The 16,315-nt window shown below is 34.7% G+C and overlaps 1 pseudogene; it reads right to left on the reverse strand.

Moving 5' to 3' along the window:
* LOC109059298 overlaps positions 1-16,315 on the reverse strand; it is a 25,866-nt pseudogene continuing 9,551 nt past the window's right edge.

The raw sequence follows: 16,315 nt of genomic DNA on the forward strand, positions 1-16,315 counted from the left end.
TCATGATTTCCCACTGTTTTCATTTCCTGTGGAACAGAACTTCACCTTTTGCAGCCTCTCCTCAGGACAAAAGAAGCGAAAAAGGACAGCCCTCCCCCCTCCCCCGTCGTTGATGGACTTTCCTGTCATGTGGCGGTGGGCTCCCAGGTAGCTCTGTAGTTTACGGACAGTTGACTCATCCAACGAAAAAAGGTCAAAGTCAAAAGTTGTGTTGGTGACATTAAAGGTGGCGGTCTCCTCGATGAGGTTCACGATCTGGGTTGGGCAGGAAACGGGTCAATGGTTTTTGTTCAAAGCCTTTACACAAACACAAGCTATTTCAATTCACACAAAAAACGCCCACCTGCTGTAAAGAACGTTACGCTTCTCTTAACGCCATCAGCACTGCGATGAAGGTCTACCAGCTCTTCAGTGTACGCCTGGAAAAAAAAAAAAAGAGGAGAGGAAGATGTCAGGAACAAGAGACCAGAAGGTCTGGTTTTACTCTTAAGACACATATAAACACATTAAAGCTTAAACTATTAACATCACCCATGTTTACTTAAATTAGTTGTAAAGAACAGTATTACAAACTACTATTAGCAGCATGATGTCATGCATTATGCACTAACTAGTGGACCTTAGGTACAACACTGGTGAACTGCCTCCTGAGACATAGGTGTAAAAAAAATATATATATTTTTTAATAAACAAATAAACCATAGTTGCTATTATATAATAAAAGTAGTTGTTATGGTATTTCAAAACATGCCTTATTAATATAATAATAATACTAATAATAATAATAAATACCAAATAATAATACAAACCATGTTCATGTAGTTGTAGTTGTTTGTTGTGTTTGTATTTAATGTAGTTTATTTCCATATATTTATATTTTTCCAATATCTTTTAACATTCATAATCAATGTAATTTATATAAATAAATTATGTATTTTAAGTGCAATTGATTGTTTGTAAATTATATAAGAAAAAATGCTGTTTTTTTAAATATAAAATGTAATAAAGTTATTATATATTTTTATTGTTTTAATCAAAAAATTTAATTATAACATTTCATTATATTATATTATAATATATTATATAATTATAGTTAACTTGTATAACAATTTACTACAATTGAATTATAATTTTAACTTGTAAAAATGAAAGCAATAAGAACAATATAAATTATTATTATAGCTGTTTTATAAGTATACCCTTATTAATATCTGCAAAATATATAGTTAAATCGAATTAAACTGAATATTAATTTGAAAATGTGCTGTTTATGTATTTTTTTTATGCTTATTAGAGTATCAGACTTTCCTGTAGCTCATTAGAGCATGGCCTAGCATGCCAAGCCTCATGGGTTTGATTCCCAAGGAACAGCAAGAAGTGGTGTAAAATGTAAAGTGGGCATTCAATGTAAAGCTTCAAATTTTGTACATGTAAAGTTAATGTTTTATGTCTCACTTTTATTCGCTTAGCAATATGCCCTAAATGAAAACTCTATTGAAACCATATTCATCTAAAGTTCCATTTCCGTTTAGTAATCCCTTAAGAGTTGCACCAATGTGGCCAGCAGACCAGGAAAGAAGGTTTTTGGAAGTTGGGTCAAAATGATCAAACAGGAGTAACTTATGGGATTGAGAGGTGTAAAAATTAAAAAAAGGTTGATTTAACCCTTCCTACCTTGTCGTATTCCCTTCTTCAGGACCTTTTCTTGTCGTAAACAGGGTTCTGGACTCTTTTTGCCTGACACCATGTATGAAGACAGACCAAAGAAATGGCAGGAAAGGACAGATGAGAGAAGACAGAGGGAAAAAAAACTCATACAATGGACTAATAGCATATGTTTTAAAGAATGCGTAATCGAGACATTGCTGTCCATATGCAGTGTTTTTCCAGTAAGAGTGGACCAAGTGGCCGGGAGCCCGGCTCTAAATCCCAGTGATCTCCTGTCAGCACCCAGTTACACAGCATTCCCAGTCCCATTGGATCAAAAGCTGTGTGTCGCCACCACATTTCAGCACTGGGCGTCAGTGAATCGTCTCATCATCTCCACAGTCAACCATCCAGACATTACAAAGGAGCAAAACAGTGTGGTGCTTGCAAACTGAACGATCAGCATGACTAAATGAACAAACACACCAGTTGGATGACTTGTCAAGGCTTAACAAGGAGCCGCCACAGTCCTGAGTATCAGTTCACCTTGTTGTTGTTGTTGTTGTTTGTTGAAAGTGGTGGTGCTGTGTTTCGGTGGCTGGGTGAGGTGGGTCTCGACTGGGGACGCTGCGGTACGTCACTGGCCCAGTCACTCCGCTGTCTAAAAGCTCAGCCTGTGAAGAGCAAATATCAAAGAGTTCAACTCTGTGAGGAAATTAAAGGATTAACCAAGCAAAAAATGAAAAATTCTGTCATATCCTACCAGTCAAACATTTTTCCACCAGTGAAGATTTTTTAATGTGTTTTTTAAAGAAGTCTCTTCTGCTCTCCAAGCCTGCATTTACTTGATCCAAACATACAATCAAAACAGCAAAAAATGATTTTTTTTACTATTTAAAATAACTGTTTTCTTTTTGTTTTTATTTTAAAATGTAATTTATTCCAGTGTTTTTAAAGATGATTTTTAGCATCATTAATCCAGTCATGATCCTTCAGAAATAATTCTAATATTCTGATCTGCTGCTCAAAAAAACTATTATGTATTATTATTATTATGATATTTGAAACAGCTCGAGTATAATTTTTTCAGGTTTCTTTGATGAATAGAAAATTAGGAAGAACAGCACTGATCTGAAATAGAAATCTTTTGTAACATTATATCTTTATCATCGCTTTTGATCGATGTAAAGCATCCTTGCTAAATATAAGTATTAATTTATATCATTTCTTTCCCCTTCCAAAGTATTAATTTATATCATTTCTTTCCCATACTGACTCCCAAGCTTTTGGAATGGTATAGTGTATAATGTTACAAAAGCTTTTTATTTCATATAAATGCTGATTGTTTGGATCTTTCTATTCAAAGAATCAAATATTGATAATACTAATAAAAAACGTTTTCTTGAACAGCTAAGCAGCATATTAGAATGATTTCTGAAGGTTCATGTGAGACACTGAAGACTGGAGTAATAGCTTCTGAAAATTCAGCTTTGGAAATTACTTTTTAAAATATATTCAAATAGAAAGCAGTTGTTTTAAATAGTAAAAATATTCATTACTATTCCTGCGTTTATTGTATTTTAAGGATTTTACATCTTCACGAAATCAGATAATATTATTTCTCTTTTTTAAACAGCTAGAACTAAGTCAAGATTTTCAATAAATAATTTAAAATTTTAACAGTCTTTAAGGGTTTCAGAAGACATTTAAATATAGTGCATAAATCACATTGCCACTTCCTAATTCAGTCCAGGAACCACGTTTTTTACAATACCTTTTGACAATTGCAATTTGACAAGCACCACACTTCAATTTCAATATTAAATATACATATTTAAAAAAATAATAATTAATAAAAAAAAATTCCAAATAGAAAAGAAAGATTCATTAGGGTTTGGAACAATATGAGAAAAAGTAAATGATCTTTATTTGTCTTTTTTGGATAAGCTATTTATTGAAATTTATGAATACTCAATTAAATCTGAATGAATACATTTCATTTTTAAGAAATAATTATAATAAACACTGACAGAAAATCATTCTACCATTAATCTCACACTCAGCCTCACAAAAAATAAGTCCCTTTCAAAGCAGTTCAGCAACACTTGAGGAGATGACGATAGGAGAGGCTCATGAAGAAGTGTTTACGCTGCGCAACAAACCCTGCGCTCTGCCGCGGCTAACATGATACCGAGACTTAAACCATCTGAAAGACCTGTCTACACAAACACTGTTCCGTCATTTCTCTCTCGCTGCACAGCGGAGCTGCGTTTATCAGACTGTGTGCGGCAGCACTGATGTGCAGCAGAGATGAGGACTGTCTGAAACTCTCTTTTTCCACTAAAACTTTGATGCGCATCGTCTCAGTTTAATACGTGAACAAAAGATTTGATCGCAAAACTATTAGGAAAAAAGGTATTACATTCAAATTTTTAAGTTATAACATGTAAATATATACCCAGATAGCAATAACACTCGGGCTGATTCTGGCTGAAATGCGTCTCTGTCGGTTCAGTCTCGGCATCGGTGAGAAGATAATGGGCCAGAGCCGCGCCGACTCTACAAAACACTTCTGGCTGACAGACGGCTTTTTCCCTATGGGCCGATCTCGGGCCGCTGCTAGAATGAAGCAAATCATCCGCCTGAGAAAACTTTTTTAGCGGTTAAATCCTGAGGATTTTTATGTCATAGAACTGCTTATTTTTTGGATCTTTCTATTCAAGGAATCAAAGTATTGATAATCGAAGAAAACAAAAACGTTTCTTGAACACTATCAGCATATTAGAATGATTTTTCGACGGTTCATAGTGACACTGAAGACTAGGAGTAATAGCTGCTGAAAATTCCAGCTTTTGAATTACATTTTAAAATATATTCAAATAGAAAGCAGTTTTTTAAATAGAGGAACAATATTTCCATTATACTGCTTCTTGCTGTATTTTTGATTTACTTCCAAATCAGATTATTATTTTTCTCTTTTTAACACTAAAGAACTAAGTCAAGCTTTTCAATAAATAATTTAAATTAACAATAAAATGTAAAATTTAAACAAACATTAAATATAGTGCATAAATCACATCGACCACTTCCAATGAGTCACATGAACCACGTTTTTAAAATACTTTTTGACAATTTGCAATTTGACAGCACCAGACTTCAATTTCAATATTAAATATACATATTTTATTTTATTAGAATTATTATAAAGAATAATTCAAAATAGGAAGAAAGATTCATTAGGGTTTGGAACAATATGAGAAAAAGTAAATGATCTTTATTTGTCTTTTTTGGATAAGCTATTTATTGAAATTTTATGAATACTTTTAATTAAATCTGAATGAATACAATTCATTTTTAAAGAATAATTATAATAAACACTGAAAGAAAATCCAATTCTACCATTAATCTCACACTTCCAGCCTCACAAAAATAAGTCTTTCAAAGCAGTTCAGCAACACTTGAGTGAGATGAAGAATAGAGAGAGGCGTATGAAGAAGTGTTTACTCTGAGCAAACAAACCTGCTCTCTGCCGCTGCTAACATGGATTACAGAGACTTAAAACATCTGAAAGACCTGCTTAAACAAACACTGACAGGAAAGAGGGAGAATGACCTGGAGTCTCGACTGGGCAGGTTGTTCTTGAAGTGGCGTCTCTTTCGTCTGAGCTGCTACGTCCATCATCAGACTCCTCCGACTGGAGGTCCTTCACCCTAAAGCTCAACGTTCCATAACGACCAGTCCAACATGAGTTTCCCGGCAACACTTATGGGGGTGTTAATGAACTTTTCAAACCCACTAAAAACAAAGTACAGGCATACCTTTTTTAAAAAATGCCCCACTCATTCCTTCATTTTAAGGAATGTTCCTTGGTTCTGACAACGTCCTTACCCTCTCTATACGGCAACGTCAAAGCATTGCATGGTTAACCTGGATTAAAGTGGATTGGGAAATCTATTTAAGGATCTGACCGCTTCTTATCATGACACGCCCGCAGTAAAAGAAGCAGATCCTACCTTGGCTTGGGTCTGCTGTGGTCAAAGTCTGAATCCGGAGCGGACTCCTGACTGGAGCGGGAATTAGACGGGCTGGAGTGCTGAATGCGTAGGAAGAGCGGACATGTTGTAAAAGTTTAAGTTGGAGATTTTTACAATAAATTTAGGGTATAAATAGAAAATTAATAAATATTTACTATAATAGATATGTTTTGTAAAAAAAAAAAAACAAAAAAAAGATTAACTTGTGGTCAAGCCCTGATTTTTTTGGGGTGTATTATTAATAATATGTGTGGAATGACCAACTAACTTAACTTCTTTGTAAAAAAGGGTCCAACACTATTTTAACTAATCAATAGATATAGTGTTTATATAGACAATAGACATAAATATGGTGGAAAATTGTAAACTTAAAATTTATTTAACACAGTAAAAAAAAGGTTGAAAACCCCTAACTTATTTAACTAAATAAACAATTTACATTGTAATTGAAACCAAAAACAAACCTTCTGTAACATGCATATTCAGTTAAATTTTTTTTTAAAAGTCTTTTAATGTTTTTTTTTTTTTTGAATAAATAAGTAAATAAATAGTGTTATCTTGCTTTAAAATCCCAAACTAATCTTATAAACAAAACTATTATCACTTAATTCGAACCTCAGACTTTGACGAGGCCTCATCATCTGAGTTGGAGTCATCGGATTCTGGAGGCTTCTTGGACTCCTTGACCTCCTGGGCATCTGACTTGCTCTTGGCCCAGCGGCCCTTCTCTTTAGAGGCCTTCTTATCAGCATATCCCGAGGAGGCCATGGAGGAAGACGCGGTTCGGGGGGAGGTGCCGGTGAACCCCCCACTGCTGGAACCTTTTGACCCCTCTGAACCCCCCTTCTTTGGCTTCTTGACACTAGGTTTGGGTGACTCCGCATTGGAAGGTCGTTTGCTGGGTGCTTTTCCATCGGCCGCTCCACCGCCCGCTGACCCCGCCCCCCCTCCTTTAGGAGACATGCCTTCCATTTTGGACTCCTTCAGCGTGAGTTTGGGCTCCTTGAAAGCAGCTTTGGGCACGACTTTGTTCTCGTCTTTCACTTTGATCTCTGTTTTCTTGGAGGATGAAGATGAAGATGAGGAAGGGTCACGGCTAGTTTTGCTGCTGCCGTCCCGTTCAACGTCCACTTTGGATGTGGCTTTGCTCTCAGAGTCTTTTCGTGGCCGCTCTCGATGCTCCTTGCCCATTTTGTGGGATTTGGACACTTTGCTTCCCTCTTTACTAGGCTCCTGCAGAAAAGAAACAGTGCTAACAATTAGAAAATATAATATCTATTCACTGAATTAAACAGGAAATAGTCAGTTATTCAAGAAATGACTGCAGCAAATAACAGATAGTTTTAAATTTTAATAAGTACTGCATTCCTGAACCTACTTTTTTGAATAGAAATTTCATTTTATTTTTTACTATGAAATGATGCAACTGAATGATTTTCAGCTGCATAATTTTTTCATAGTAATAAAATGTAATTCCATTCCAAATTAGGTTCATTGTAGTGCTGTCAAATGATCAATCATGATTAAACACATCCAAAATAAAAGTTTTTGTTTACATAATACGTGTGTGGAATGTGTATATTTTTTATGTGTATATAGAATAGAATATATATAATATATATGATATATTATATCTTAATATATATATATATATATATATATCTATTATATATATATATTATATAGCTAAGTTTACACCATACAGTATATATTTGGAAAATATTTACAAGTATTTACATGTAATACTTTATATATTATATACAAGTATATTTACTTATTATAACCATAACATTTTTCTAAATATAGACCATTTATTTTGTATTCATATATACAATAATAAATAATAACATCACACACACATACATTTATGTTGAATAAAACTTATTTTGCGGATGCAATGTAATTGCAATTAATCAGTTGACAGCCTATTCCTATATTAATTTATGAATTTTAAGCTCTTGTTTAAGAATTTTAAAGAAATTACTAACTTTTATGTCAGCAAGGTGCATTACAAATTGAATTGCAAATTGTAACAAGAAAACATATTTACAATTGAGTACAGAAATAGATTTAAGTTTCAAGTACAAATGTTGTATCTTTTGAACTTTCTACTTAAAATCCTGAACAATATTAAGGCCGTTACAATATTATGTCCGTTTATAAAATTTGACTAATAACTCATGATGTTTTGAGAGTCCCAATCATCATATATTAGAATGCATTGTTGAACAATAATGTGACACTAAGTATAATGGCTGATGAAAACTACATTTTCTTTTATTTAATATAGTATATATAGTCAAATAGAAAACAGTTATTTTTAAATAATATTATTTAACTTGATAGCTACTGTTTTACTGTATTTTTGGACTAAATAAATTTAGCCTTGAGAGTAGCTTTAGAGGCTACTTTCAAAAACATTTTAAAAAAAATGGTACCAACCTCAAACTTTTAGGCACTGTAGTGTAAACTCACAAAAAAGTAATACAAAGTACCAAGGGAATAACCATGTGTGATTTTGTGTGTCTAGGATTCACAACATGTTGTATTGTTATTTTTGCGGATGGATTAATCACAAACTCGTTTGGAAAATATGTCATTTTGAATAACCCTAATATTAATATAATAATAATCATTCCGTTATATACTGTTATCATCTGTCACCATTTACCTCGTGCACACTGTCAAATGCAACCACCCAGCGGATTCCCCTGTTAGGATAAAGCATAGAGTTTGACACCTCAAACAATTAGAGAATGTCATATCCTTCGATCCTTATAACCCATGTGTGACCTTCACCCACAGGTCAGTGCTGCCTGTATTAATTAGGCTGTGCTGAGGGTCAGGGACTGTTACGGATAATGTGGATGCTGGAAGGCGTCCCAGCTCTGGATGATCACAGTAAACCAGCAGCTGGCTTGACTGACTCTCTTTACTGCACTAATGAAAGATGTCCATAAAAGTGGCCCAGACAAAGGACCAGTGCGTCAACATATGGTGAAGCAAAGGTCAATTAATATAGATATGACACCTGTCCTACATAATGGACGCTTAATTCTTACTGAAACAATCTAATCAGCTGCTTCAAAAAGCAGGGATAAACAAAACGAGAGAATAGATGAAGCTGTGATCCCCTAATATCTCTTCCCCAGACTAGTATCAGATATCAATTGTTTATTACAAATTATATTTTCAGAATAACAACATTTGAGTAAAAAATTACTGTTCGAAAGTTTGGGGTTTAGAGGATTGGAGGGCATGTTTTTCATGTTTTGAAGAAAATCTTTCTTATTAGGCTTACCAAGGCCTCATTTTATTTAAATAAAAAAAGAAAAGACAGTAATGTTCTGCAATATCATTAAAATAAAAAAATACTTGAATTTTGTATATATTTTAAAATGTAATTTGTTATTCCTGTGATGGTGGCTAGTTTTCAACATGATGCATTGCTGTGTTTTCAAAGGTTATTTTCCTGTGATGGCAAAGCTTCAGTGCCATTAGTGCTCACTAAACTTGATATATCATTACCAATGTTAAAAACAATTTGCATAATATTTTTGTTGAAATTTATGCACCTTTTAGGATTAATTGATAAATATAAAGTTCAACATTTAACATTTTTCTAACATTATAAATGTGCATGCCCCCTCTCAATGGATCTTTGTTTTTTTGTTTGTTTTTTCCTCTGATTTAAAAAACAAATGCTAAAAACGACTGTTTTTTCCCAGGTTTAATAGAAAAAAAATACTGATTTTCTGTGTGATCTCAGAAATTTGGACCCCCTTTGTAATAAAAAAATAAAGACAACAAAACACTACACAACATGTGGCATATTTCAACAATTATTTTTCTAAACCTTTGATCCGTTTGAAGTCTTTGCTCTTCTTACAGGTCATAAAAAGCAGAAAGTGGGCATGGTTTGGAAGCATGGGGTAAGCCGGGCTGGGTCACCCAGGAACCACCTCTGCCCCCTCTGGGACCACCATGATCTGATATGTACAGAAATGAATGAAAGATAAAACTACGTTCAACCCAAAATGGACAATTTTTCCGACTGAACTGGGCAACAAACAACTCCCATTTCCCCTAGCGCCAGCACTCACCCCCTCCAGCCTTGACTAGCTTGCTGACGGAAGTCCTGAGTGGGGTTATTGAAAGTTGGTTTCTCACAGCAGGTGATTGACAGGTGGGTTTCCCTCCAGGTTAAGGGAAGGGTAAGTAATTAAGCACACCTTCTTTTGGCTCCTCCTGTATTAAATTTGCATTATTGAGTTATTCCATTCAAATCTCATACTACAGAACAGCTGAAGACAAGCATTTAAGTGAGTCAACAGAACACCAACTGCAGTGATTCTAGAACTTCTTTCAAAGGCGGCACAGACAGAGGGTTAAGTTCAAGATTCAAGGAGGCAGAAACATCAACCAAAGATCAGAGTTACAAAATCAAACCCCAGATGCACATTCTCCACCTACCATCCTTTTTTATCTCTGTCTCTCTCAGCATGCTGAAATCTGAGTTACTGAAAACAACATATGGAAAAACAAGCCTGCAGCTGAAGGTTGGGGATGTTTTTCAGACAGATAGGCAGATCGGATACATATCACAAGCCTGTGAGTCAGCGGGTGGAGCTTGAAAGCGAGAGTGTAATTGTTCGCGTTATACTGCTCTGATCATAAGGCAAATCATTCTCATCTCATTCTACTCTGCGTTGCCTGTTTAATGTCAATGGGGGGGGGAGTTCACAAATGACAAGACAGAGGAAGAGCAGCTGATATAGGGCCAGGTGCAGAGGAGGGATGCATGTGAATGTGAAAAATGAAAATGACTAGAAGGCAGCAGCAACTGCAGGAAGAGATACCTCACCTTGTTTTTTGAAGTGAGACCTCTATGGAGAACAGAAAACCCAGCATCGACTCCTCAACCCTTGGCATTTGTGGCTCTCCTTACACACTGCAAATAAAAGAAAAAAGATGAATTTTCACCAAAGAAGCTACATATAACAATAATATTCATAGCTATTTGAATGTAAAGAGACTTATTTGTACTTATATACACACCATCGATAAGATTTTTAATGTTTTAAAAAGTAGTTTGTTATTCTCACCAAAGGCTGCATTTATTTAATCAAAAATACAGTAAAACAGTAATATTGTAAAATATTTTCACAACTTAAAAATAACTATTTCATATTTTGGTATATTTTTAAAATGTAATTTATTTCCTGTGATGGAAAAGAGCTCAATTTGTATGGAAGCTTTTTATGGGTAGCAAAATTCCATTTGGAATATAATATGCAAAAATGACAATGCAATAAATTAAAAATAGCCATGTATATCTGTATTTAAATTTACATTTGTCCATACCATATGTGCAACATTTAGTGAAAATGAAAATTACATTATATAATTTACATTGCCATTTTCTACACATTGGATTTTTAGTGAAGTAAAGTGTTAAAAACATATTTTAAACTTTTATAAGTTGCAAAAATTAAAATAGAAATTATATTACCCAAATTGATTAAGTATATTTAACATGTCAAGCTTTAAAAAACTGCAGCAAAATTATCATTAAATACCATTTTCCCTAAATCACATTTAGACTTAAGAGTAGGACACTTCAGAATGCATTTTTCATGCATTGATACAGCTGATACTTGTAGCAAAAATGCAGTGTGAATTTTAAAATACATTCTGAGACAAATCTGCAGCAAAATGGTTGCAAAAATGGTAAGTGAGACTTGGTTTTAAACCGGACATCAATACAAAAATGGTGATTTATAATGTCTTTTATTTTTCTTAAATGCATTGAAAAACACTTACACAACGTTTCAATTGCATTTTCATTAAACTCTCTGCACTCAGTGTGAACTAATGCAATAATGGATTTAAAAATGCATTCGAGCCTGTCACCGACAACAAGCCGCTTTCTTTATGCTACTGCACGTTCTTAGGGATACTCCACCCCCAAAATGAAAATTTTGTCATTAATCAATTAACCCCATAATGGTTCCAAACCCATTAAAGCCGTTTGACTTGGAACACAATTGAGAATATTTTTGGATGAAAACCAGAAGGCCTGTGACTGTCCCATAGACTGCCAAGTGATTTACACTGTCAAGGTGCAGAAAAGTATGAAAGACATCGTAGGAATAGTCCATCTGCCATCAGTGGTTCGACCGTAACGTTATGAAGATACGAGAATACTTTTTGTAAGCGAAGATTTGAAAGAAGAGGAGACTGTTGACAAAGGAATTGTTGAATAAAGTCGTTATTTTGAAGACATCTTCGCTTGCAAAAGATTTCTAAATTACTTCATAGCGTTGAGTTGAACTCTGGTGGCGATGTCTTTCATACATCTGCACCTTCTTAATGCTCTTGCCCTTGCGGTCATTCCAGTTGACCTCTTCGCCTAACTCCTCTTCAATTAGTATTCAAACAACGGCACTATAGTTAGACGACATGAAAATGAAAATGCTCGCTCTATCGTCCGCAGATTGACGTAAAGTTAATTTCTCACACTTTATTAATATTTATGGCTCTAACAGGATGTGTGACTTATGAGACAGTATTACCTCAAAATGTCTGCGTCGGTATGCTCTTTCCCCTATTGCTCATGTGCCACCCGATTATCCCTCTACGTCTCTGGGTGCCCGACCCCTGCACTACAGCGTCAAATCTGTACTCAGTGCGGCTGGTAAATCACAACGCCACTGCTTTAGAGGCGTATCAAATTTAGGGGCAGAGCACAACTCCTAAAAGCTTACCTGTTTACGTTTTCATGTTTCATACTTTCAAAGTGATTGGTTGGCGCCAGAGTTTTCACTAAACAATTGCACCAATTTGAGGAATGCCCAATCTTTTTTAACATAGTTAACATACTTGTTTATCTGAAAAAAAAATGCAGTCAGTTATTCTCCTTTGAAAAGTAATGTGCATTCGGGCTGGAATGTCTGTGTTTGTTTTGGTTTTGTGAAACCCACCCACTGCCAGTTTACCCAATTGTATTTCAGCACCCGGGTTTGTTTGCCAGATGGCGGAAAACCTGGGACATTTCATTTTACGTTCATGCGATCCAGAATGGCTTCGTTCCTGATGTTGTGTCGATCAATTTGGCAGCCTTCGTGTGCGTCAAATCTGAGGAGGAGGGCGGGTTGAAAAAACCCTCTCAATATTTTGAATTTGGACTGCAATACCTAGTTCAGCCACTAGTTCAACCTAGTGGTTTGTCAATCATCCCCATCACGGCACCTTTAATATAAAAATCCCTGGCATCAATCGCAGTGTCCGGTAGCTATAAAATGTGAGCGCTCTTGTGGCAGGCGATGTGACGTTTAGGTGCCATGGAACACGGCAGCTGTTCTTGGTTAAAGAGGAATAAAATTTAATGTCTGCGGGTGGTAAATAAGAGTAGGAATTTGCTTATGTGCATCACTCAGCATGTAGAGTGAGAGATGTGCGGCAGCACACCTGCGCCTTCGAGGTCACACAATCTATTAGCCTTCAGGAGAAGAACAAGTTTGGTAGCAAATAGGTAAAAGTGTAGAATTGAACTGTCTGCTTATGTGTATCAATCGGAGTGTAAAACAGTGAGATGTTGAGGCAGGTGAAAAGCATTTGGTTAATAGGGAATATTGAGCCCATTGTGCGTCTTGTTGCCGAGCCCCACCTTGATATAATGATTGACAGGTTGGGGGCATGATCAGCTCGGAATGCATTTTCAAATCCACATTGACTTATTTCTACACTGGTAGGGTATATAATGAAAAATGCGATCGAAACATCTTACATGTAAGTGTCAATGCATTTAAGAAAAATAAAAAGACACTTAAAATAACCATTTTTGCAACCATTTTGCTGCACATTTGGCTCAGAATGCATTTTGAAATTCACACTGCATTTTACTACAATTATCAGCGGTATCACAATGAAAATGCAATCTCAAGTGTCCTACCCTTAAGTCTCAATGCATTTAAGAAAAATGGCATTTAAATTATAATTTTGCTATAGTTTTTGCTTGGACATGTTAAACATATCTAATCAATTTGGGTAATACAATTTAATTTTAATTTAGCAACGTATAAAGCTTTAAAAAATGTTTTTTAATTTACATATTACACCTAGTGTAGAAAATGGAAAATGTAAATTATATACAATTTAATTTTCATTTTGTACAAAATTTTTAAAATATTTATCATATGCATGGGAAAATATATATTTAAATAAATTGATAGTTTGCATGTTTAATTGTTGTTTTGCTTTTTTGATTTTTAAATGTTTCTTGATGCATTTATGCTTTAATATTTGTAAATATGTTTGCAGTTTACATATTGCATTGCCATTTTGCTTATTACAATCATTCTAATATGCTGATTTGGTGTTTAAGAAACATTTCTTTTTTTTGTCAAAGTTTAAAACAGTTGTGCTTAATATTTTTGTGGTTTCACATTGGAGCTTTCATTTACAAACACAAAAATGAAGGCTTTGCTCATGAATATTAATTATGTGACATCATGTTTGCTCAGTAGGGGCTAACTGATTGGCTGAAAGGCACATGCTGTTAAGTGTGCACTGATCAGCTGCCAATTCAAGAATCCGACTATGGTGAAAAACACAATCATGAATGTTTCCTTAAAATTACTTGACTGGACACTCTCAGGAAAGGTTACCAAGCAACATCTGCATGACCCAATTAATATTCACAAACTGTAAATTAATTTTGCAAACAAAATCTTGGAATGAGTTTGTTTTGAACCACTTCACTGAAACACAGTGTGAAAGAAGAACTGAATGTATATAAACAACAACAAAAACAAATGAAATAAATTATACATATTCAAAAATATCCCTCCATCCAAATCATCAGCAAAGTAATGTGAATATATAAAATGCTAACTTTGATCACTTAGATCAACGCTGTTAATCCAAGACATGTGGCAAGTGAAATGGGTTGATGTTTTGAAATCTGCTGACAGTAGTTTCATTTCTCCAGTCATCCGAGGCTGTTTATATGTAGCCTTCAGTACTGATTTAGGTATCAACACCCAAAAGTACTAGAAGCTGTGGTGTGGTACAAAGCCAAAACCTTAATACTGAGGCAACCAAGCATACGCACTTTCCTTATGATATGCAACTATGTTGTGTAAAATACTTGTACATGCTGGTTTTTGAAAGATTAAGAATGTGAGTGAATTGCAATGCTCACCATTTGTGAAGTTGTCAAATTTACCTCTCATTGGGACTTTTAAGGCTCTCGTGCAGCGGAAGGCGACTTTATCTACAAAGTACCGGATGTGTCCCGCTGTTCTCAGGGCCACCAGCACAAACACCATCAGTCAGTGGGTGAAGCCCTCTGATGTCACCTTCTTCCTGTGACCCGCATTTAAACAAAGCTTCTACCTGAACCGTGCACTGGCAAACACATGTTAATTAAATGCTTCAATAAGACCAAGTTCAGTTGAAGTTCAGGCAAGGAGAGCAGCGGACACTTTCAGTCATTGTAATTCACCCGATACAGCCTACAAATCTCTTATTTGTGAAAGTAAAAATGTGACTTTTAATAATAAAGCGTATTACATATAGGGCTGAAGCTGATATATCACATGCAATTGTCACACGCTATTTACGTCAGTAAAGCCGGTTCCCCTGATTACCGCTAAATTCCCCATCACCTGCTTTCAAATGGGAAGCTGGTACGTAATAGACAGAGTCGTAGATTTACTGATACAGCTACGAATATCGCTGTCATTATTGCAGATGAATCGCTTCGGCTAATGAATGCATAGTCACATTTAAACATTTCGCGAATATTATGTTTTTACTGTATTTTCATCAAATAAACACAGCTTTGGTGTGAGCATAAGAGACTTTTTTTTTATCTTACCTACCCCAAATGTATATATTCCATTAGGATAAGGATTGAAAAAAAAAAAAAAATATATATATATATATATATATATATATATATATATATAGTATATATATATATATATATATATATATATATATATATATATATATATATATATATATATATATATATATTAATATAAAATTTATAACATATAATGTATAAAATAATTATATATTTATATAAATATTTGTATTATATGTATAGTGCATGTTTTTACTTTTAAAATATGTATTACATATTTCATATTAAGAAATTAGTTTTATGTAATGAATCTTTTAAGAACAGATCAAAATATGTCCTTGTAATATATGATGTAATATGTCCTTGAGGATTATATCACTTTGGTAAATCATCAAGCTGTAGGCTATTTTCGTAAGAAGATCTAATTGAATTAATCCATACAGATGAAAACTGCTATTGATATGTTAAGATTGACTTAAAAAAAAGCACCTAGACACCAAAATCTGGAGTAAGAATACCTTCTACACATGCTCAAGCTTAATCATCTACCATCGGGCTGGTTCTGCCAAATGGCCAGAAAAGCCATCAAGGAATTCCCTGAAAGCAGCCAGGAAAAATGAACACTGTCCACACAGGTGGAGACGGGCCAGACTGGGTTTAGGTGCCCAGAGATGCCTTCAGCTGCTGCTGACTCCGCAGTCCCTTGGAACCAGTGGACACTGAAGCAAACCGTAACAAAGAACAAGACTGAACGAAGTAC

This window comes from Cyprinus carpio, chromosome B8, assembly GCF_018340385.1.
Source record: "Cyprinus carpio isolate SPL01 chromosome B8, ASM1834038v1, whole genome shotgun sequence".
In the NCBI taxonomy this organism is placed as follows: Eukaryota; Metazoa; Chordata; class Actinopteri; order Cypriniformes; family Cyprinidae; genus Cyprinus; species Cyprinus carpio.